Below are 24,643 nucleotides of genomic sequence, written 5' to 3' on the forward strand. Positions count from 1 at the left end.
CTTATAATTAGGCTAATATAAAAATATACATTAATATTATATATTATAAATTTTTCTTCAGCCTAAAAGTTTAGGATTTTTTCTTTTGATTTTAAAAGATGTTTAAACATTGCCTTGGGCCGCCAAAAGAACCAAGAGCCCTAGGCATTGTGCATTCCATCTCCTGCACCTAATGGACAAGTCAGCCCTGGTTAGAAATAGAGAAACACAGAATCTTAGGTTCCTCCCCAAAGTTACCGAATCAGAATCTACATTTTAACAAAATCTCCAACGGACTCAAATACACATTCAAGTTTGAGAAGCACTGTGGGTAACGTTCACTTTGGCTTCACAAACAAAGGAGTAATTCTCACTTTTCCATACTTTCTGAACCCTGAATATATGCTACCATACTCTGTGCTGCAAAATCAACTGTCTACCTCCAGAATCCCCATCAGCCTTGGGGCTGCACTAAAATTACAGAGCTCTATAGCAGGGTAGACACAGAGGATATGAGGGGAATCATAACAAGTTTCTTATCCTTTAAAATCACTGAACAGCCACAGAGATACTAGATTCTAGCAGTCACTCAATATATTTGACTGTTTAGAATAGATGACAGAAACTAGTGGAATCCTGATGTTATTTTCTGATAACACAGGTGATGATGGACATTATTGCATGATAATATTGGAAATTAGAAAAGACTTAAGGCACCCATTATTCCCTGACTATAGATTAGACTAGAGTTATATAATAGATCTAAGCATTTTTACTCTATTTTTCCAATAACGTTAATGAACATAATGAAAAAACTGTACAGTACACTTAACGTTCAAATACAGCTTCACATCTATGAGAAAAAATAGCAACTCAATAGTATGAAATTTATCACCAGTCTTTGGGGTGGCTATTCTAACGCTTCTATCTCCATGATTCTTAAACTGTTAAATGAAATTAAAATTCTAAATGTTAACAAATAAAAAATAAGTTAACTCAAATTATTTCAAAATTCTAAATATTAACAAATAAAAGAACAAAAGTTATCTCAAAACGGATCATAGACCCAAATGTAAAACACAAAAACTATAAAACTTCTAGAAAATAACATATGAGAACATCTGGATGACCCTTGATTTCTTGATGACTTTTTATATACAACATCAAAAGCATGTGTGTCATGAAAGAAAAAATGGTAAGTTGGACTTCACTGAAATTTAAATCTTCTGTTCTGAGAAAGACACTGTTAAGGGAGTGAAAAGACAAGCCGCAGATTGGAATAAAATGTTTGAAAAACATGTATCTGATAAAGAACTGGTATCAGAACTGTACAAGAACTCTTAAAGCTCAACAATAAAAAACCAAACAATCTAATTTAAAAATGGTCAACCTAACTGAATAGACACCTCACTAAGGAAGACATACTGATGACAAATAAGCATATAACAAAATCCTTATCATCATAAGTCATTAAGAAATTGCACATCAGAACAGTGAGATACCACCGTATACCTATTAGAATAACTAAATTCCAAAACGCTGACAACAAATACTGACTAGAATATGAGGCAACAAAATCTCAACGTTGCTGGTAAAAATGCAAAATGTTACAGCCACCTTGGAAGATAATTGGCAGTTCCTTAAAAAGCTAAGTATAGCCTTACCAGAATGATCCAGCAATAGCACTCTTAGATATTTACTCAAATGAGTTAAAAACGTATGTCCCCACAAAAACTTGCACGAAAGTGTTTATAGCGGTGTTATTCATAATCGCCAACACTCGGAAGCAACCAAGATGTCCTTCAATAGGCAAATGGATAAAACAGTGGTAGATTTATGCAATGGATTGTTGTTTATTGATTAAAGAGAAATGAGCTCTCAAGCCATGGAAAGATATGGAGGAAACTTAAATCCATATTGCTAAATGAAAGAAGTCAATCTGAAAGGGCTACTGATCCTAACTGAATGACATTCTGGAAAAGGGAAAACATCAAGTATATATGGACACAAAGATGGGAACAACAGACACTGGGGCCTACTTCAGATTGGAGAGTGGGAGGAAGGTAAGGATAAAAAAGCTACCTATTGGGTACTATGCTTATTACCTGGGTGGTGAAACAATCTACACCAGACACCCATGATATGCAATTTACCTATATAACAAATCTGCCCACATACCTCTAAACCTAACAGTTAAAAAGTTAATGAATTAAAAATAAATAAATAAATAAACCCATGAAGACAGTAAAAAGACCAATGGTTGCTGGGGGATTGAGGGGAAAAAAAGGGGAAATAAAAAGGTTTTTTCCTCAATTTTTAGGGAATTTTTAGAACAGTGAAATGATTCTATACAATACTGTAATGGTAGATGTATCATCCACCACAACAAATGGCATTACACATTTGTCAAAATCCATAGAACTATGCACCATAAAACAGAATTCTAATATAAACTATGGACTTATGAATAATGTATCAATATTGGTTCATCAATTGTAACAAAGTACCATGCCAATGCAAGATGTTAAAAGCAGAGGAAACTGTGCAGGGGGAGAAAGGGTATGTAGGCATTCACTGTCCTTTCTGCTCAATTTTCCATAAATCTAAAATAGCTCTAAAAGATAAAGTACATTAATTTAAAAAGATAAAGCTTCCCAGCATGCTGGGGAAGTGGATGGCTCAGAATCTTCCCCACTAATTCCTCCCAGAAGCTGTCACCCCGTACAGGCTGCTGAACTCATCAAACTTATTATAGTAAAACAAAAGTAGCCTCAACTGAGTCTCAGACTTCATTCTTGACAATCTCTGAACCTGGACCATGTACACAACTATTTTGTAAGAAAACCCTAATGAAAGCAACAAGAATAATAATAGCTACTACATACTAGGAAATGTGCCAGCCATTTTGCATTCTTTTATTTAATCTTTGTAACAACATGTGACATGGGTTGTAATATAATTGCCTTATAGGAAAAAAATAAAAAGAGAGACAATGTGATTTCCTCAACATAACTGTATTAGCCCATTTTCATGTTGCCGATAAATACATATCTGAAATTGGGTAATTTATATAGAAAAAGAGATTTAATGGACTCACAGTTCCACGTGGGCTAGGGAGGACTCACAATCATGGCAGAAGGTGAAAGACACATCTTACATGGTGGCAGACAAGAGAGAAAATGAGAGTCAAGCAGAAGGGGTTCCTCCTTATAAAACCATCAGGTCTTGTGAGACTTATTCACTACCATGAGAACAGTATGGGGGAAACGGCCCCCATGATTCGATTATCTCCCACCAAGCCCCTCCCACAACACATGGGAATTATGGGAGCTACAATTCAAGATTTGGGTGGGGACACAACCAAATCATATCAGTAACATACCTAATTATTATGAGAGCCAAGTTGCAAACTCTGATGTATTACAAACTAATATTTGTGTTCTTTCCATTAGGCACAATATTTTTCTCAATTCTGTGGGAATTCCCTTGAGTTGCAGCCCCTGGGTTTTGTGTCTTTAATATTTTAGATTGACACAATGTATTTCAGACATTTTTTCTAGCAATATATTAACATGTCTTCTCCAAAGATTAACATTCTCATCATGATGGGCTTGGTTTGTTGGTGGTAATACATTTGAATGCCAATATGTTAACTTTCAAATATGCCCCTGCTCCAACCAAAAGCCACCTGCATGTTGTTGTTTAGGGTCACAAACAGCAGTGGGCCACAGCTATCATGGGAGCAAGATACGGTCAGTCAGGGTTAAAACAAACCAACATTCTCTGTCGGAGATCCAAAATGGTAGCATACTTTCAAGGAAATAGGTGGGTGTAAAGGAATCAAGCAGTAGGATCCAGAAAATAAGCAAATAATCAGGAATCAAGAGATCCACCCACAGCATGAGATAAACTCTGTGCAACTGAGCTACTCTGCCTCATCCCTGGAGCTTTCTTATGTTTTCTGAGAATAGCAGATTTACAGGTTGAAATATATGAATCTCACCAGGCTGGAGTGAACATGTGGAGAGGAAGGTAGTTCCTACAATATTCTTTTATTTTTCTGAAAATAAGAGTAATTAATATTTTTAAGATTTAACTATGTGCCAAGCACTGTGTCTACCCTATGTTATCTCAAATAATGACCAAAGAAACCCAGTGAAAAAAATAACGTTATCCTTATTTTACAGAAGGAAAAGTGTGGCTCCAAAAGCTTAAACAACTTTCTGATAGTAAGTTTGAGTCAAGATTCAGGCTGGGCACAGTGGTTCATGCCCATAATCCCAGCACTTTGGGAAGCTAAGGTGGGCAGATTGCTTGAGCTCAGAAGTTCAAGACCAGCCTGGGCAACATGGTGAAACCCCATCTCTACCACAAATACAAAAAATTAGCGAGGCATGGTGGTGCATGCCTGTGGTCCCAACTACTTGGAAGGCTGAGGCCAGAGGATCACTTGAGCCCAGCAGGCAGAGGTTGTGGTGAGCCAAGATCATGCCATGGCACTCCAGCCAGAGCAACAGAGTGAGACCCTGTCTGAAAAACAAAAACAAAAAAAAAGAAAAAAAAAGAAGAAGAAGAAGGTTTAGATGCAAATCTTGTTGATTCCAAAATAGGTGATGTAAACCACTATAACATATTGCCTTGCTACCAAATGTTGGGTGGTGATAAACTACTACTCTCTTGCATTTTTTATGGATCTGCTTCATTCATTCTGACAATATTAATAGTCACAATTAAAATGATGGCCTTTTAGGGGGATAAAGCTTTAAGCTGGTGGAACGCATGGCAGAGTTGCACCAAGATGCTCAAGCATCTACATGATGCAATACAGAGATGCTGCCGGCCTTGCCATCTACTGCAGCAGCATCAGGAACCTCATCTAGTTCCCCTTTTGTGCCGTTAGCAGCATGTTCCTTGCCTAGAACTTAGTTAGTGCTTAACACATGCTTGATTTTTTTTAAAGACATATTATTGGCATTACAAGAAGGGGCTCAAAGTCAAACATATTTGTGTCCAATTCCTAGTTTCACTTATTCAGTGTATGATCTTAGTAAAGGTACACAATCTCACTGAGCCTCAGTGTCCTCATCAATAACACGGGCCTTTATAATACCTACCTCATATTGTTGAAATGATTCCAAGGAGATTAGATATTCAAAGCATTCAGTACAGTGCCTGCCATACAGAATGTAGTAAATAGTAACCTCTGCTTCTTTGTTTTCTTTTCCACATAACCTGTTGTACTTTCTTACTAACAGACAAGAGATTACAGTAATTTTAATACTAAAACATACACTTGTAAGGTTGACATGAACAAAACTATCTTATTTAGGGTATTAATTTTAGAATATAGTAGTTATTTTCTCAATGGATGAGAAGTTACTTAAATAAAAAAGTAATCTTCTTTGCAAATTAGAATCCCAGTCCCATAAATCTGATATCTGTTCATCGTTTGAATTCCATCAATCCTCAATTCTGCAGGCTATGGCTGTTTTATGCAAGTCACAGCAAAACAGGGCTCCGATTTGTCAGTTACACTCCATAGATATAAGGGTACACGGATAAAATCTATTAGGCCAGCAGGGCACCCATTAATGTTTCAGTGGCAGTAATTAAATCCGGATGGAAAAATAACTACAAATATTTCCTCAAAACTGAACCAGATGTTTTGGCAACTGAATGAAGGCACAAACCTGAAAAGCTCCGCATGCCATGGGCAAGGCTCCTCAGAAGCCAACCTTCTGTGAGCCACAGACTGCACAATGTCTCAGCCTGCCGCAATGTTAAATAACAGCCAAAGAAAGTCTCTCCTTCTGGGAAACTGCAGTCCATCCAGGCACACAAAGAAACAATTGCAAGAACTGGAAATTTATTAAGAACCCTTCTAATGATGAGGGAAAATGATTAACACATTTATATTTCCATGTGTGAGACCACAAGCAATTCACAGTGGCACTCCAACTTAGTCATGCCTCATATATCATCTTTCCATGATACAATTTCCTAATTAATGGGCAGTAAAAATATTAATTATTGGCATTTTCATTTAGTGTTCAATTAACAAATGAAAACATAAAATGCATTTCCACGGCTGGTCAAAAGTGACCTAGCAGACCCCTAAGTAACCAGCATCCTTTTCTTTCTATCTTTTAGATCGTTGCTTTCTTTTTTTTTATCCCTATCTTGTTACTCTTAGACAGGTACTCTGGCCCATTTCCCCTCTCAGTATATCATTTAAATATCTCGACAAAATGTTTTCCAGCGAGGCAGAGCTCACTCTTGCCCTGGCATGCATATCTACCATGAAGCTGTCATGATGTCCTGTCATGAAATGAGATGAGAAGAGTTATTTGATCCGTGGAGACTTAAATTAATAACGGTGGCACTGGTTTCCATCAGCGGGGTCAGCAGCAATGGGCGAGAGGAACACTGGCGCAGCTGGACTTTAATTCAAGGTGGTGAGTCTTGAACTTCAAGAAGGGAGGGATAAGAGGCTTCTCAGCCATCACGTCCGCACAAGACTGTGGAGCACAACTGAGTGACACCGGCTACCGTCACCTTACGCTGGTGAATTTCACTCTGTCAAGTCAATTGCTACCCTGGTACCTCTCTTATTAGTGTTAATTTATCTGCAGTGTTAAGGAGGTTAACGACACTGTTATTTTCTCTGCTACTGAGTTTTCCTGCATGTCTGCAGGATAATATTCACAGTAACCTCATCAGAGGAAGGAGTCACAGAGAGGACCTGACTGAACAATAAATAACCTTTAAAAAATAATGTGTCCTTCAGAGAGAGGAAACCAAGCAGTATAATGTTAATTGTGGAGACTATGGAGGAAACATTTTTCATCCATCAAGATTGACAGTATAAGGGTTGCACATTCCATAAAACACAATATCACATAACATCCTATATAAAGGACTGAAGCTATAATTTCAAGCAGTTCTTATTGGTTCAAATGGAAATTCATTAAGGAAAGAGTTGCAGATATTTTCTAATTAGCCTTCATAATTCTTCTTGCATTATTTTTGTGTCAAACATTGCTTCATAGACCTGAGCTTCCCACGGTAGCAAACACAGTTAGGAGATAGAGTTTCTTGTCTCTCTCGATACCAATAAGCCATATACTCCAAATCAAAGCATTTCCTCATGTAGTGATAAGATGTATGCTCCTCTTGCCTCCCTGCAACCCTCGGTTTGTATCGGGATTTGCTGACCTGATAATTGCCAACTTTCTAAAAGTCATGTGTATAAAAGTCCATAGTGTTATAAGCACAATTTAAAACGCTATTTTAAAATCATCATTTAATATAACTAGAGAGACTATTTGAGATGTTCTGTGGTTCCAAAATTTGATGCTTCTCATATTGAAAGTACAGTTCTTGAAATTATTTGGGAAATGATTATATTTTAAAGTTATATCTTAGAGTTAGCCTTTCTTTCTCCTTTTAAAATCCAGACCCCTTAGCATGTTATTAAAATCCACCCATGGAGAGAAAAAGAAAAAAAATCTGCTGTTCATAAACTTTTGCCAACCAACAAATTCCCAAATACTACTACAGCAAATTATTCCCGACATAAACTGCAGTAAAATGTGAATAACAATTTTAAATGACCCCTCAGCCTCTTAATTTTCTGTCACTTGAGAAACGGCTTTGAATTGGCTGAAGCAAGTGCAAAAGTGTTTTCATGTAATGCTATGTCTTACTCCTACATGGAATATATGTAGAACTTTACCCATGAGAAGTTCAAGCCATTGCTGAGCTCAAATTATCTGTTCTTTTCTAAAAGAACAGATAACCTGTTTTTCCTGCACTTCTTCAACTCTCTCTTGCCTTGCATTATCCATCCTTCTCTTTTGGAAGTCCTTTCCCATAAAATACAAAATGAAACAAAACAAAAAAACCATAATTTGGTCACCTCCTGATAGTTATAATAGGAGGAGTTAGTAGAAAATAACACAGATGAGCCAAAATGTTGATACTGATAAGTCTGCTGGGTTTACTCTTTTGTGCCACCCTTGAAGAAAATGGTTTAAACTTTTATGCACTTCACCAAAACTATACATTATTTTCTTTCATGGATCTCTAGGACCACTCCTAGATAATCAGTTTGTAAATATAATTTCTATGAATCCCAGTAGCCACACAGAGACACACATACATATATATAACTTTCCCCTGGCCTTTTGACAGACAGCTCCTTGAGTCATCCATTTCTTCATTTTACTCTCTCTGTGGACAGTGATTCCCACTGAATATGGTAATTAATAGAAATTGTAACAGAAAAAGAAAGGCTTTTGGCCAGGTGTGGTGGCTCATGCCTGTAATCCCAGCACTTTGAGAGGCCGAAATGGGCGGATCAGTTGAGGTCAGGAGTTTGAGACCAGCCTGGCCAATGTGGTGAAACCCCATCTCTACCACAAATACAAAAATTAGCCAGGCATAGTGGCACACACCTGTAGTCTCAGCTACTCGGGAGGCTGAGGCAGGAGAATTGCTCGGACCTGGGTGATAGCGGTTGCAGTGAGCCGAGACCGTGCTGCTGCACTCTAGCCTGGGTGAGAGAGAGTGAGACTCCATCTCAGAAAAAAAAAAACAGAAAGAAGGAAGGAAGGAAGGGAGGAAGGGAGGGAGGGAGGAAGAAAGGAAGGAAAGAGAAAGAGAAAGAAATAGAGAGAAAGAGAGAGAAAAAGAAAGAAAGAAAGAAAGAGAAAGAAGAAAGAGAAAGAAAAAGAAAGAAAGAAAGAAAGAAAGAAAGAAAGAAAGAAAGAAAGAAGAAAGAAAGAAAGAAAAAGAAAGAAAGAAAGAAAGAAAGAAAGAGAAAGAAAGAAAGAAAGAAAAGGCTTGGGCTCCAACATTCATTCAATATCTACTATGTACTTTAGAGTCATGAAGTCTTGCTTATAAATAGAAGAATATAGGAACTTATCCCCTTTGTGCACATGAGGATACTAAAACTTAGAGAAACAGGGCATCTGTAAGGATTGAACTGTTGTCAGTACAGAAAAAGGTGACTTCAAAGCTTGTGCTCTTTGTCCAGCACCTCTCTGCCTCTGAATTTTGTGCATCTTGTGTTGGCATGCCCCATCCTGGGAAACACCCTACAACTCTAGGCTAAACATTAGCCCAGACATCAAGTATCTCATCCATTTTGACACCGGTCATTAACTCTGAGAACCTAAAGGTATCTGTTTGTGTTGTGAACTGCTGTGTTTTGAAAAACATCCACATGTCCCTGGTAAAAATTAGAGATATAAGGATTAACTTAGTCATTCCCATTAGTAGTATGGCTTGTCTGGTATATTTTTCTCATTGTGCTATCACGTAACTATGTTTTTGGTTGCAAGCACAACCACCCACTTGAGTTAATTTAAGCTTTGGTGATTCAGAAGAGTAACTGCTAAACAAGAATGGGGAGGGTAAAGAATCAGGATTGAAAAACAGAAAGCAGGCAAGGAAGGCTAGAGATGAGAATCTGGAAAGAACATCATCACCACTGCCACTGCACAGCTGTGACACCACTGAATGCAAACCCCACAGTGTCACCACTTCTGCTGAGTTACATCATCTCAGTGCAAATCATACACTCCACATTCAGAGTCCTGGGTGAGGATGTTAGACTGATGGGGCCTAAGTCAATCATCTTTCCTCCCAGCTGGTCTCTGGGGGACAGGGAGAAGTTTAATACATTCTGTAGTAAAATGGTGACCTTTCCTCCCAATCGAGACTCATACAGTAGAGTGTCACCAAAACAGGAAAGATTTTTTGCTGTTGTTGTGGTTGATCATAAAAGAAAAAAGGAAAATGCCCACAACAAGTATCTTTGAAAGACTCTTCTAAATGTTTCTATTTAGCATAAATAAGATTCATAGAGGCCAGGTGCAGTGGCTCATGAGCACTTTGGGAGGCCAAGGCGGGCAGATCACGAGGTCAAGAGATTGAGCCCATCCTGGCCAACATGGAGAAACCCCATCTTTACTAAAAATACAAAAATTAGCCGGGCGTGGTGGCACATGCGTGTAATCTCAGCTACTCGGGAAGCTGAGGCAGGAGAATCGCTTGAACCCGGGAGGTGAAGGTTGCAGTGAGCTGAGATAGCACCGCTGCACTCCAGCCTGGCGACAGAGGGAGACTCCGTCTCAAAAAAAATAATAATAAAAAAGATTCACACATATTTATTTGATTGAATGAGAACAGAGTGAGATGAAGAATGCTTTATTTCATTCCTAAGTCTCTAAGTTTGTTTTCGTTTGTTTTAAATATATCAATATTTATTTTCAGATATTGTTTATTAATCAGTATTACAATTCATAACCAGTGTGATATAGCAAAGAATCTCAGAATTCAGTGCATACGTCTTTTCATTATTGAAACTTAAAAACACGGAAAAATATTGCTCTTAGAAAAATTAGTGCCCAGGAGCTGTGACCTGGTAGAGATGAAGTCAAGAATCCTGCTAATCCAATCATTGTTCTACCACCTACTGTCTCTGGACTCTGTGCTACTGGAATCTCTGCTCCAAGCCCAGGTCCCTCATATGTGATTTGGAGCTAACAACGCCTCGGTAGGATATTACTGAGGGTGAAATGTGGTAGTGCCTGGCACATAGTAAGCTCTCAGTGATTATTAAATCTAAATATTTATCCCTTTACAGGATTGAAGCCAGTGGTTATAAACTATTAATCAGCACAATTTTCTCCCATTACTACTTTGTGATCCTAAGGGCAACTCTAGATCCTAAGTACTTTTAAACTGGCAGTTCAGATAGGGTTAGCTTTATTGGGTTCTAAAACTTAAACCACAACTATAAATGACATTCATCTGAAACACATTCTTCTCCAACCTTTATATTATTGAGAGTCTCTCTGAACAAACTCATTTTGCCAGGGAACTTCACCAATTGATGAGCCATCATGGTCAGGGTGTCTTCTATGTTGGAAGCATTTGAATAGGCTGATGTTGAAGGTGGCCACAGGAAACCATAAAGTGCACTTCCTGCCCTCTTGGGAGCTTGCAATTTAGTTGAGGAGAAAGATACAAAGGCAGACCTGTATACAACCTATACCAACAAGAAGTTAGCTCTGCATTTGAGTACACTAACTAACAAGAGCTATTTGAGCCCAAGGATAGTGACCACTGTGGTATGGCCTAAGCAGGATGGGGAGGGCTGAGAATCAATGGAAAATGTTTGCTCTTGGGACAGGGATTAAAGGAAGACTATAACTTGAATAGAAAAGAAAACAGAAAGAAGTCTAGCCAAGTAACCTGAAATAAGACCAAACAGGATGGAATAGGAATGTTTTTGTGTGTGTAGGGAAAAAAAAAAAAGTTTTCACCATCTGGAGCTTTCGCTGAACCACAGAAATCCATGGATTTCCCCATATTCCACCTCTGTAGTAAACTTCCTATCTTCTTCTTCACTAGACACCTGAAAATTAGTACTGATGTGTCACATGGTCCCACAAAATTCCTGGTAACCTTTCTCATCTTGAATTTACATACTGATGATAACCATCAAACTATCTTAAAATTATATTACTATACTTTACATAAATTCTCTTCTCCAGTTTCATGAAGATATGTCTTAAATTGTTCAGTTCAAAAACTTTATTTCCCTGAAAATAATTTTAAGGCTCTAGCATCCTTGGAGACTGTCCATGCATAGTTTCCCCAGAGCTTTGCTAAACCTCTGAGCCTCCTCATCTATACAGAAGAGAAAAGAGGTATTCCAAAGGGAAATTTAAATTTACAATATAGAAGGTAGCTAAGGGACTTGAGCATTCTTAACAAAAAAACATTGTGTGAGCCTCTGTCTGAAATGTTATTTTTATGATGCCAACTTTGGTAATTGTGCTGTCCCTGAAGTATTACAGGTAGGTGGCTAATTTTCAGTGATTCAGGCCATCATGGTTAGACAAGGTGTTTACTTTCCTGGTCTCATTAGATGACTGTTGATTATTTTTCTCAGTGGAATTATAAATGTATTTTTCTTCTCTTGGTGGATTTTATTTTCCACATTCAAAATGTCTACTTATCGTGGTACTTAAAGTCTATCTTTATCCTATGTCCTGGTTATTTTTACATTGAATGGGCTTAGGATGTCTGAGTATTAATTCTAAATCTTTCAGTGTTTCAGTCTTCAGCTTCTGATTTCATTTTCACACTATTTATAGCTTTTTACCTTTAAAAATTGATTCTGTGGAGTAATTTTGCTAGAATCACTCCGTGAATTAATGAAATGATACAACCTCTATTATAATGGATTTCATCAACATATTTGGGGCTTTTGCTACATAGCAACTTAAAAGGAGCACTTAAAAGACAGCACAGACTTATGGCTGTAGAGCAAATGTATACACTGTACTACAGTTGTCAGAGATGTTCTTAGAATAGAGCTCTATCAAGGCTTACTGAACTAACACTAGTGATGGAGGAGGCTCTGAGGCTCAGACAGATGACATTGTTCACTAACACTCTCATATAATGAACTCTAAGGAACCTGGAGCAAAAGTCCTGTATTCACAATTCCATCTGAGCATGAACACCAATATACAGGGTGCAATGAAGAGTGAAACAAAAGCAAAATAGGTGTTAGGGAGGGAAGTAAAAAGAAGACAAGAAAATGAGTTGCTTTCATTTTAAGTACCTTTCCACAGCACTCTCTGGCCTTTTTCTGTTTATGCTAAGAGCTAGCCTCCTCCCTAGTCAAAGATTGGCCATCAGCAAACTAACTCAGGAACAGAAAACCAAATGCCTCGTGTTCTCGCGTAGATGTGGGAGCTAGTGATGAGAACACATGGGCACATGGAGGGGAAATAACACACTGGGCCTACGTGAGGGTGGAGGGTGGGAGGACGGAGAGGATCAGGAAAAGTAACTAACAGGTACTAGGCTTAATACCAGGGTGACAAAATAATCTGTACAATGAACTCCTATGACACAAGTTTACCTGTGTAACAAACCTGCACATGTAGCCCTGAACTTAAAATAAAAATTAAATAAAAAAATAAAAAATAGGCCTAGCTGCCCCTTCTGGGATGTGAGGAGCGCCTCTGCCCAGCCGCCCTGTCTGGGAAGTGAGGAGCACCTCTGCCCGGCCACCCATCGTCTGGGATGTGAGGAGCCCCTCTGCCCGGCCGCCACCCCATCTAGGAAGTGAGGAGCGTCTCTGCCCGGCCGCCCCGTCTGGGAAGTGAGGAGCACCTCTGCCTGGCCGCCCCGTCTGAGATGTGGGGAGCGCCTCTGCCCAGCCGCCCCGTCTGGGAGGTCTACCACAGAGGCCAGAAGCAATGTGGGGGCTGGATGTGATGGCTCACACCTATAGTCCCAGTACTCTGGGAGGCTGAGGCGGGTTGATCACTTGAGGCTGGGAGCTCGAGACCAGCCTGGCCAACATGGCGAAACATATGAAAAATACAACTGTCAAACCAACCAATGAACCAAGCGACAACAAAACAGGTCTACCCTGGAGTCACTCTAATTTTTTCTATTTTCCTCCCTTTCTGATCCTTTATCCCACTTTCTTTTTCTTCCTCTTCCTTCTCCTTCTTCTTTGTCAAATAGAGGATTGAGTTATTATCATTGATCCATACAAAGTCCCTCTCTCATTTATTTTCTTTAATTCCCACCCCCCTTTTCTATTCCCCGTCTTCCCATGTGCAACCTTCCTAATATGTTTGATATGCATCTTTTTGTTCGTACGTACTTTTAGAAAATGTTGTTTTGTGTGCAAAAAAAAAATTAAATTAAATTTAAAAAAAAATAGGCCTAGCACAGCGGCTCATACCTGTAATCCCAGCCCTTTGGGAGGCCGAGGCAGTCCAATCACTTGAGGTCATCAGTTTGAGACCAGCCTGGCCAACATGACAAAACCTCATCTCTACAAAAAATTAGCCGGGCACGGTGGCATGTGCCTGTGATTCCAGCTACTCGGGAGGCTGAGGCAGGAGAATCACTTGAACCTGGGAGGAGGAGGTTGCAGTGAACTCAGATTGTGCCACTGCACTTCAGCTTGGGCAACAGAGCAAGATGAAAAAATAAAAAAAACCCAAATAAATAAAAATAAATAAATAAATAATACAAAATAAAGATTGGCCATCTACTGCAGATGGCTAGGAGGAGAAAAAATTTGCCTGCCTTATATTATTTCATTTTCTTAATCAGAAAACATAAATGGAAGGCTTACTAGGGTTCCACGAAGCTACATGCTGGCGTTCCCAAATTGTAGAAGACAAAGACATAAGAAGAGAGAGATTGAGTTTGGGAGAGATGAACAGTGAGGAAAAAGGCTTGTATATAAACATCCTGCTCCTTAAAATTTGAAAAAATCATGCCCAAAGTAGCTCGGATGTATTCATTACCTATTGCTATGTAACAAATTATCCCCAAACCTGGTAGTATAAAACAGCAAACATTTATTATTTCTCATTTCTGTGGGTCAGGAATCTAGGTGCCATTTGGCTGGGTGATTTTGGCTTAAGATTTTTGTATTAGCCAGGGTTCCCTAGAGGGACAGAACTATATAACTATATAGCTATATATGTATATAGTTTATAACAACTATATATAGTTTATAACTATATAACTATATTTGTGAGCTTATTAATTATTAACTTACATGATCACAAGTTCCCACAATAGGCTGTCCTCAAGCTTGAGGAGCTAGGAGAGTCAGTCCAAGTCTCAAAACTGAAGAACGTGGAGTCTGATGTTGGAGGGCAGGAAGCATCCAGCATGGGAGAAAGATGTAGGCTGGGAGGCTAGGCCAGTCTCTCTTTTTCACGTTTTTCTGCCTGCCTTACATTCAATGACAACTGATTAGATTGTGCCCACCAGATTAAGGGTGGATCTGCCTTTCCCAGCCCACTGACTCAAATATTAATATCTTTTGACAACACCCTCACAGACACATCCAGGATCAATACTTTGTATCTTTCAATCCAATCAAGTTGACACTCCGTATTAACCATCAGTCTTTTAGGAGGTTGCAGTCAAACTATTGACAAGGGTTTCAGTCTCATCTGAAGTCTCAACTTGGGAAGCATCTGCTACCAAGCTTGCTCACAGGGTTGTTAACAGTCTTCAGTTCCTTGCTAGTCATTGGACTGAAAGACTCAGTTTATTGCTAGCTGTTGGCCAGAGACCTACCTCAGTTCATTGTCATATGAGCCACTCCATGGGGCATATAGCATGACAGCCAGCTTCCCTCAGAGCATGAAAGCAAGAAAGAATGTTTAGGGTGAAAGCCATGGCCTTTCATCTTCAGGAAGGAACATCCCATCACATTTGCTATACTGTATTTATCAAAAGTGAGTCACTAGGTCTAGCCTACACTTAAGAGGTGAAATTACACAAGGGCGGCCAGGCACAGTGGCTCATGCCTGTAATCCCAGCACTTTGGGAGGCTGAGGTGGGCAGATCACCTAAAGTCAGGAGATCAAGACCAGCCTGGCCAACATGGTGAGACCCCGTCTCTATTAAAAATATAAAAATTAGCTGGGTGTGGTGGCACACACCTGTAATCTCAGCTACTCAGGAGGCTGAGGCAGGAGAATTGCTTGAACCCGGGAGGCAGAGGTTGCAGTGAGCTGAGATAGCGCCATTACACTCCAGCCTGGGTGACGAGAGCAAAACTCAGTCTGAACAAAAAAGAAAGAAAGAAAAAGTGCATGAATACCAAAAGGTGAGGATCACTGAGGACCGTCTAACCCACCACACCTACCTATAAGTTTGAAGGTATCGAGAGACCATTTGCCTTACTTGTATCTTCTCAACTAAGAGGTACAAGGACCAGAAATAAAGATTTTAAAATAGTCAATCTAGAGGAGGTGTCTGTATATCCTGTTTTGCCCAGGTAAGTCGTGGTCCAAGCCTATTTCCCTGGTCTGATTATGAGAAATGCCCTCATTTTTTTAGGCACTTTGAAAGGTGCCTAAATTTAAATAATACATTCTATTGGAGCTGTTAAATACAACTTTCTGTGTTAATGGAACTGTCTTACATCTGTGCTGTTCAATGTGGTAGCTACTCAGTGTAGCTCTGGAACACTTGAAATATGACTAGCATAACTGAGCAACTGAATTTTTAAACTTTGTTTCATTTTAATTAATTTAAATTTAAATAGCTACAAGCAGCTAGTGACTGCTGTCTTGGATAGCACAACATTACAGGGTCGTAAGGTTAGCCCTCTTCCATGGGCAGGAGAACCTGAGATAAAGCCTATTTAGTTTGATCCCCTTCTGCTCAATGTGGTTATCTGGAGCACATCATTTTAACTCTCTGGGTATCAAATGAGGAACCTCTATCTATAAAGGGATGTTAAACTGCAGAAGCATTGATTGCTCCTCTCATCCTCACTTTCTCTCTTACCATGTATTCTTTCATTACTCCGGCTAGAATGCTATCTTCTGCCACTACCTCCCTAAAACAGTGCTCTTGCTAAGGTCATGAATAGCTTCTAGTTTGACAAATCTCATACTTTTTTTTGAGACAGAGTCTTACTCTGTCACCCAGGCTGGAGTGCAATGGCGCTATCTTGGCTCACTGCAATCTCCGCCTCCTCGGTTCAAGCAATTCTCGTGCCTCAGCTACCCGAGTAGCTGAGATTATAGGCATGGGCCACCACACCTGGCTAATTTTTGTATTTTCAATAGAGACAGGGTTTCACCATGTTGACCAGGCTGGTCTCGAACTCCAAACCTCAGGTGCTCATCTCAGCCTCCCAAAGTGCTGGGATTACAGGCATGAGCCATCGTGCCTGGCCACAAATCTCATACATTTTTTAAAATCTCATCTTTCTAAATTTCTGATCAACCCTGATTATTGGAACACTTTTCTTCTGTTATCTATGGCACCAGTTTCTAGTAGTTTTCCTCCCACTTCTCTGGCTAATGTTTCTCAATCTCCTTTAATAGCCCTTCCTTTTCCACGGGTCCATGAAATGCAACAATCTTGATGGATCATGTCAATTCCAACTCTAAGATGTATCTCAAATCAATTCAATTCTTTCCATCTCTATTTCATTCAATACTGTCCAAGCCACCATTATCTTGTCCATCATAATAGTCTCATTATTGGTCTCACAGCTTCTATACTTGCTTTTCTCCATGCAGCAGACAGCAGTCTTTATAAATGCAAATAAAAATCACTTTCCCTTTTAAAACCCATCGAAATGGTCTACAAACCCCATCTGATTTGGGTCCAGGTCCTTTACAGCTTTAACTCATATTCATGTCATTCTTCCAGACCTCCAGCCAAAGATGACTTCTTTTAGTTCCTCAAATACACTAAAATGCGTTCCTGTTGGAGTCTTTGCTTCATCTGTTTTGTCTGCCTGGAATGTTCTTCCTTGAATCGGGTAACTCCTCATCCTCTCTCTCTCTCTCAGGTCTCAAGTCTCAATTTTTAAGATCACCTCCTTATAAGATCTACCCCAATCTAATTTATGTGCATGTTTTTCTTCCAGAATAACCCAGTATTTCTTTCATAACATTTATTATAATTAAATGAGATCATTCATTTAATGTATGAACTTCTCTTCTAGAATCTAAGCTGTGCTAGTCAAAGATTTTGTCTGTTTCGTTCTGCATTATATAAAATGTCAAGCACAGTGCTTGGAACATACTAAGCACACAACAAATATTTGCCAATTAAATAAGTTTACTTCCATAATGTACTATGCCATTTGCCATTTGCCTTAGAGCCTATTTGGAATTCCTCTGAGGACAGTTTAATATTTTGTACTCTTTGATGATTTGTCTGCATTCTAATCAAGCTCTTTCTAACCTATTCTTGGCAGTTCTCATGTTTGAAGAGCTGATGTAGATTCTCTGGCATTTAGGAGGATAAAAAGGACAGAGCAAAATAACTCAACCTGGGTCATGGTCGGACTGTGCCCTTGGTTGTGTCCCTTTAAGAGTATGTTTCCAGCTCCAAGAGAATCGCCAATCAGCTGACAAGAATAATGGGCTGTGTGCCCGTTAAGTTTGTGAAATTAGTTCTCCACTCAGCCTTCAAATCCATCTGTCTCTTGTTATATCTCTGGCCACCCTATTCCAGGCTAGACTTCTGTCCTTGCTTTTATTGACTTCCTGAACAGCTAGATTGATTCTCTTGGATATAGACCTTGCTCTTTTATATATCGAATGTTACTAGTTTGAACCTAATAAAGGAGCACAGCCTACTTTGACATAACCACAAGATCTCTTATCCTTCTGCCTCTCTCTCCACCCTTCCCTGATCCTCCTCCCAACACATACCTGGTGTGTTGCCTTTGCAGGCAGCCTTGATTTGATCTGTTCATGACCAAGCCCTGCCTTCTACTGCCCAACCTCAGAAGGTGACTTAAGCAATGCCTGCATAATTCCTCTTCAATTATATAATGATTTTGGTTTCATTGGTTCACAGGTTAAAAAAAAAACAACTATAATTCTGCTCTAAAGGCTGAATAATAAACCATCAGTTAAGGGTATATGAAGAATACTATCATTTCCAGCAGTTAATGGTACTCTCCAGGGAGTCTTTGCCTTTATATTTTTGGCATTCTCTGATCACTTGTAAGCATCCACTATAGTTGATGTCACATAGACTCAATGTTCCACTATCCAGAGAGTCTCTGAGTTTCTTCTCTAAATGTTTCTGTTTGCAAATGCTGAGTCAAAAAAAAACTCTATAAAAGTCCACTGCATTATTGTTACACTTTCTCATTGGTTTTACTATAAGAACAAGATTTTGTTTATGGAATGTTTCTAGAACAAATCGTCATTTCTCTTTTTATATTCTCCTACTGTAAAACCATGTTTCTATAAAAACATATCCACATGCATATTCATTAAATATTTCATTAATACAAAGGTATTAGCCAGCATACATGTTGTATTAGTCAATGTGATTAATAAGCTTTCCAAGTTACTGCACTGCTAAAGCTTCTGCCCTTTAGCTAATGCCACTGTGTTGAGAGGTCAGACTCACTGAGTCACAATATATGACCATGAGACCTTGAACAACTCACTTGAGCTTCCTGATCTCAGCTTCCTCATCCAGGTGATAGACATAAATAGTACCAGCTGCCTTGGAGGATGTGGGTACCAAGTAAAAGACACACTGAAAACACATACCAGTCTCTCTTACATCTGGCGATGGAGAATAAATCATGCTAAAACAGATCTTCTTTGTTCTAGGTAGAGTCTCCTGAATGTCTGACTTATACGAACGTAGAGTGAATAGATTCTCATTGTCTGGGACGAAAAGTGTAACAAAATTTTGCATGACTAAGTCAAGACTGTCTTTCATTAAGAACTCTAATATGAAAAGCTGGTCAAGGTGGAGGAGCAGATCAGTTTGCATAAGGAATTCAGAGTCGTTGGGGGAGGATCGTCCAAGACCCACATTCCTACTCACAGTGATATGAAGTCAAAGTGACTTGTTGGCCTGGAACAAGGTAGCACTCAAGGTTCACTGCCAGGGAAGGGTAAGGATGTCAGGTTGGTATGGTGGTAGGCTTTAGGGCACAATTGCTGGGCAATGAAGTATGAGCTAAGGAGCAAAAATCAGGGTCACCACTGTGTCCTGAGAAAGGACACAAGAAGCAGGTGTTTCCTGGAAGCAGCAGCCAGGCCTTGTCTTTGAATGTACATGATCAGCCTTCAAAAGAAACACTCTGAGCTCCAAGAGGCAACAATAATAGTAGACTGATTAGATTCTCATGCTCTCTGCTTCTCCTCCCATCCTTCCCCCTCTTTCTCTTCCTCCTCCCCCACCTTCTACTACCTTTGGCACTTTAAAAAGTACCAAATATCTTTGGACTAAAGTTCCCAGTGTTCTTGAACTATTTTGTTGTGATAGACCCCATAAAGAAAGTACTAAATTTTATATGAGTACTACAGTAGTACAAGTGAGCAAAGAAGCAAATAATTTTAGCTAGGCGCAGTGGCTCACACCTGTAATCCCAGCGCTTTGGGAGGTCAAGGCGGGCAGATCATGAGGTCAAGAGATTGAAACCATGCTGGCCAACCTGGTGAAACCCCAACTCTACTAAAAATACAGAAATTAGCTGGGCGTGGTGGCATGCGCCTGTAATCCCAGCTACTCGGGAGGCTGAGACAGGAAAATTGCTTGAACCCGGGAGGTGGAGGTTGCAGTGAGCCGAGATTGCACCACTGCATTCCAGCCTGGCGATAGAGTGAGACTCCATCTCAAAAAAAAAAAGAAAAAGAAAAAGAAGCAGCAAATAATTTTAAAACATACAGAGGTGACTATATTTATATCTTGAGTCAGAAGAGATCACACTATTTATAATAGTGAAAGAGTTGTATACGTAGAAGACTTTTGAAAATAGCAACATTCTATATTAAAAATGAGAAGGTTTTTTTTTTTCTTTCGGTTTTTGCCTGTGACATTTACCCCAAACCCAATATATTCCAGAATTGTCCCAGGTTGTCTGAAGGGCTCCCAGAAATGAACCTAGATCTAGAATAAAAATAAACCTCCTGAGACACACTTAGATTATTTCTTTTTGAGATAGGGTCTTACTCACTCTGTTGCCCAGGCTGGTGCCCAGTAGCACAATCAAGGCTCACTACAGCCTAGACCTCCTTGGTTCAAGTGAGCCTCATACCTCAGCCCTCCAAGTGGCTGAGACTACAGGTGCACACCACCATGCCCAACTAATTATTGTATTTTTAGTACAGACAGGGTTTCGCCAGGTTGCCCAGACTGGTCTCAAATTCCTGAATTCAAGTGATCTTCCTGCCTCAGCATCCCAAAGTGCTGGGATTACAGGTGTGAGCCATTGCTCCTGGCTGAACTCTCCTTAACTCTGAAATAAAATATTATGAAGCAATGTTTGAGATAACTTTAGACTAAGTAAGGAATACTATAAGTCAGTCAGCTCTGAGTTTGCATAACAAAAGCTATATCAAGACCTTTGTAACAATTTCCCAGTTCCTATGTACAAAATAGTAGACAACCACCAGATACCACTGGCCCCAGGGTCCTGCACCTCACCTCAGATGTGAAGTGGCTGCAGCTCCTATGTGGCCAGGAAAGGGATTATGCTTTGAGATCTGGAGATTTCTGTTCTTAGCCAAGTTATTGGTCTTCAACCAGCTCCTCAGCTCCCTCCTCAAACTGAACCCACTATTCTTAGCCAAGCTTCCCTGGCCACATTACACACACGACTTTTTCCTTAGGCATCCATTACCTACCCAGCACAGCACCATTTCTCTTCCATGTGACAACATAACTTAAGTCCCCTTTTCATTTTGTGCTTTTATTGTTTTCTTTTCCTCACAACACAACATGATAATCCAACAATTCTTCTCTCCCATTTTCCATACCCGTGATCATCACTCATGCCTGCTTCCAAATTCCAATTTCTAAAACCAATTTTCTTTACCCTGCAAGCTGATCTAAAATTGCTACCCTGGTCTTCTCACTGTAGTCTACAGTAGTGCCTAGCATATATCATGTATTCCATATAGAGTCACTCAGAAGAAACAATTATTTTGTATTAACTATTTTTCTTAATGAAACTAGTATGTATTTATTTTCTGCCATTTAAGAATATTCAGGCTTGCTGTGATACTAGACATCTTCTTCAGGAACATTTACTGCCTTCATTTTTCTCTCTTTTTAGTTGTACCTGATATTTCTATTATTCTCAGTAATAATGAGTGCTTTATATTATTTATTTGTTGATTCAGTTATATGCCATCTGGTTTCTTGTTCTACCAAAGAATTTAAGATGACTTACATGAATACTCAATAAGCAGCACTATGAAACAAAATTAAAATAAGTAGGGAAAAGGTTTTTTTTTAATTACAGATATAAAATAGATTTTTGGAATAAAGATAATATGAAGCTTTACACCATGAAAACTCATACAACTGCTCTGGGTGAATCACTAATTTGGCTCTCAAGTTCCTAGCTATCAGCTCCTAAAGAAAAGCCCAATCATTTTAACAATTTATAATGTTTGTAAGAGAAATATGAAGGAGTCACTCAGAAGAAACACAATTATTTGGGATGTTAAAACCAGACAGGAATCTCTCCCATGGGGGCTATTGAGAAGAGTCCAGTGAACCACATGCCCATAGCAGGCTAACAGGGAGCACACAGAAGTTTCATTGGACATTTGAAGAAGGCTCCCTACTAAAAGCCTGTGGCATCTTTCCGAAGGACAATGGAGTGTAAACATCTTGACATGCCTTTGGTATGAATGATATGGTGCAGAAACACAGATCTGTGGTGACCTGACTTAATCTAGAAGTAAATATAGAGATCTAAAAGAACAGATGCAGTGAATAACTTTCAAGACATTTTCCCTGGAGATGGGTTTTCTCAGCTAAGTTTTGATGGGTGGGTGCCAATCACTACCAGTGAGAAACCAGCCACTTGTCAGCTACTATATACATGATCTGGGATACTCATATCAACCCCAAAGGTGGAAATTACTATTCATATTATGTTGATGCGGGAGCTGGGACTCTGAGAAGTGAAATAACTGGCCCCAGGCTACTATAGCTAGAAAGTAAGGTGATGGGGATTTGAAGCCCAAGGCTTGGTTCCAAATTCATCTCATTTTCTTAATTATAAAAATTCTCACAATTCATAAAGCTATAAAGATCAATGTAACAAACAAATGAATACTCACCACCCATGCTAACAGATGTTAACATTTTCCTCTAATCGGTATACCAATATACTAATTTCCTCCTCTTGGTGCTTCTTTGGTGTCTAAGAAATGGAAACAGGCTAATAAGGATGGGAAGCTTGCTTTTTTTCCAACCACACCAGCAGAGTAATTTCCTGGCTGCTGTCTTTTATAAATCTCTAACTGCCTTTGCCCAAAAATGGATTTGGTTGCATTATTTAAAACACATTGTGCTTTTTTTGTTGTTTTTTTCTTGGCTTACAGGCAGGCACAACTGGGGACTAAAACCTAAATGCTGCCCTGGAGAAGAAAAGACTCAGCTGTTGGCTCATCAGCCAACTTCTGACAAGAGTAGGTGCCAGTGTCACCACCTCTATCTCTAAAGATCCCTTGAAATTCAAAACACAGTGTGTGACTAGTTGATATTTTTTTCTTCAACTTGGCTGAACATGAATAAGACATAATGAGAGAATATTTATTTCAAAGGTACCACATTTTATGCAAGTAAATCTTTTCATATAAGTTCAATTGGGAAAAATTTTAATTTAAACAGTTAAAATGGGTTCAAGATCTCATACTTAAGGGTATGTGTTGATTTAAAATATAATTTTCATCTTCTTCCACATCCATTCAGTATAAATTCTGAAAAGCCACAAAATGTAAAAGAAGTTTCCTAAACCAAAGATGGCCTAAATTTCAGAGTAATAATTAAAAAATTTACTGTGATGAGGGGCTCATGATCTAAAGAAGAACAGTGGCAGACACTGAACAAATAAAAATATTATATATATATGCATATATAGACACACACAATATGTATGTGTGTAAATATATATATTCATTCCCTTCAAATAATTGGTGTAAAACTGGGCAAGGCTCCCTAGTTATTTGTTATTACATTTAAGTTAAAAAACGGTATATCTTTACTCTTATAACTTTCATTTGGACTATTATGTCTGAATCACCGTATCTAAAAATTGTGATGGATACAATGACCATTTGAGTTAGCAGTCTTGAGTTCTAAGTTTTACGCTATTGGTATCCAAATACTAACAAGAAATATCGACAACCCCAAAGAAGTCAATTTACTTGTCAACATTTTATTTATCCATCTAAATAAATATTTGAAGTCTTTGCTCTCTTCAGCCAAACTTTAAAGATTCGCACCCAGTTCAAATTTTTAAAATACTTCTTAAAGCTCTCCCACATTTTGCTTCTCTGACATTAAATAATTTTTGGTCCCCTTTTTTATTCCCTGGCAGCCAGTAAATGCTTATACTTTACACGTAGGATGATATACAGTGGCAGTCAGACATAGACTGCCTGAGTTTAGTGAAGCAGAGACATGAAACAAATATATGGATCTTTTGAACCAAAAATTCACATTTTTTTGTGATTGTGTGCTTCCTGAAAGTGTCAATTTAGAATCATAAATATTGGCAATTAGATGATCATTAGTGATCTTACTGATCAATTTTCCTTCATTTTTAGAAATTTACACTAAAGCCGGAAAGTTGAAGTGCTTTGTCCCAAATCATGTGACATGTCCATGGGAATCAGCATTCAAAACAAATCCCTCGAATCTTCTCATCACTCCACAAAGCCTGTATTGGGTATGTAAATTTCTCAGGCAATATTTCTTTTAGTCTTTTTTAAAATTTTTCTATGTTACCCTGTGTGTGGAGACAAAGCTTTGGCTCTGATGTAACTCAAATTGCAATGATTTTTTGGTAGCTGTTCAAAACAAATAAATATTCTTTACTAGTCAGGTTTATTCTTCTAGTTCTCACAGAAGCAGCCATTGCCCTCTTCTCTTTCTTTGACCCAATAAAAAGTCAAACCAGGCCAAATATTTTTAATACCATCCCCCTAAAAAATAGTACACACATACACACACACACGTGTGTGCATGCGCAGAGGGGCAACAAAATCAATTGTTGGAAAGCCATACAATAAAAGAGAGAAAAGGGAGCTTTCTGACAAGCCCAGTAAAAGTCATTTCATCACCAATT

This window comes from Symphalangus syndactylus, chromosome 8 (assembly GCF_028878055.3).
Source record: "Symphalangus syndactylus isolate Jambi chromosome 8, NHGRI_mSymSyn1-v2.1_pri, whole genome shotgun sequence".
NCBI classification, from domain to species: Eukaryota; Metazoa; Chordata; class Mammalia; order Primates; family Hylobatidae; genus Symphalangus; species Symphalangus syndactylus.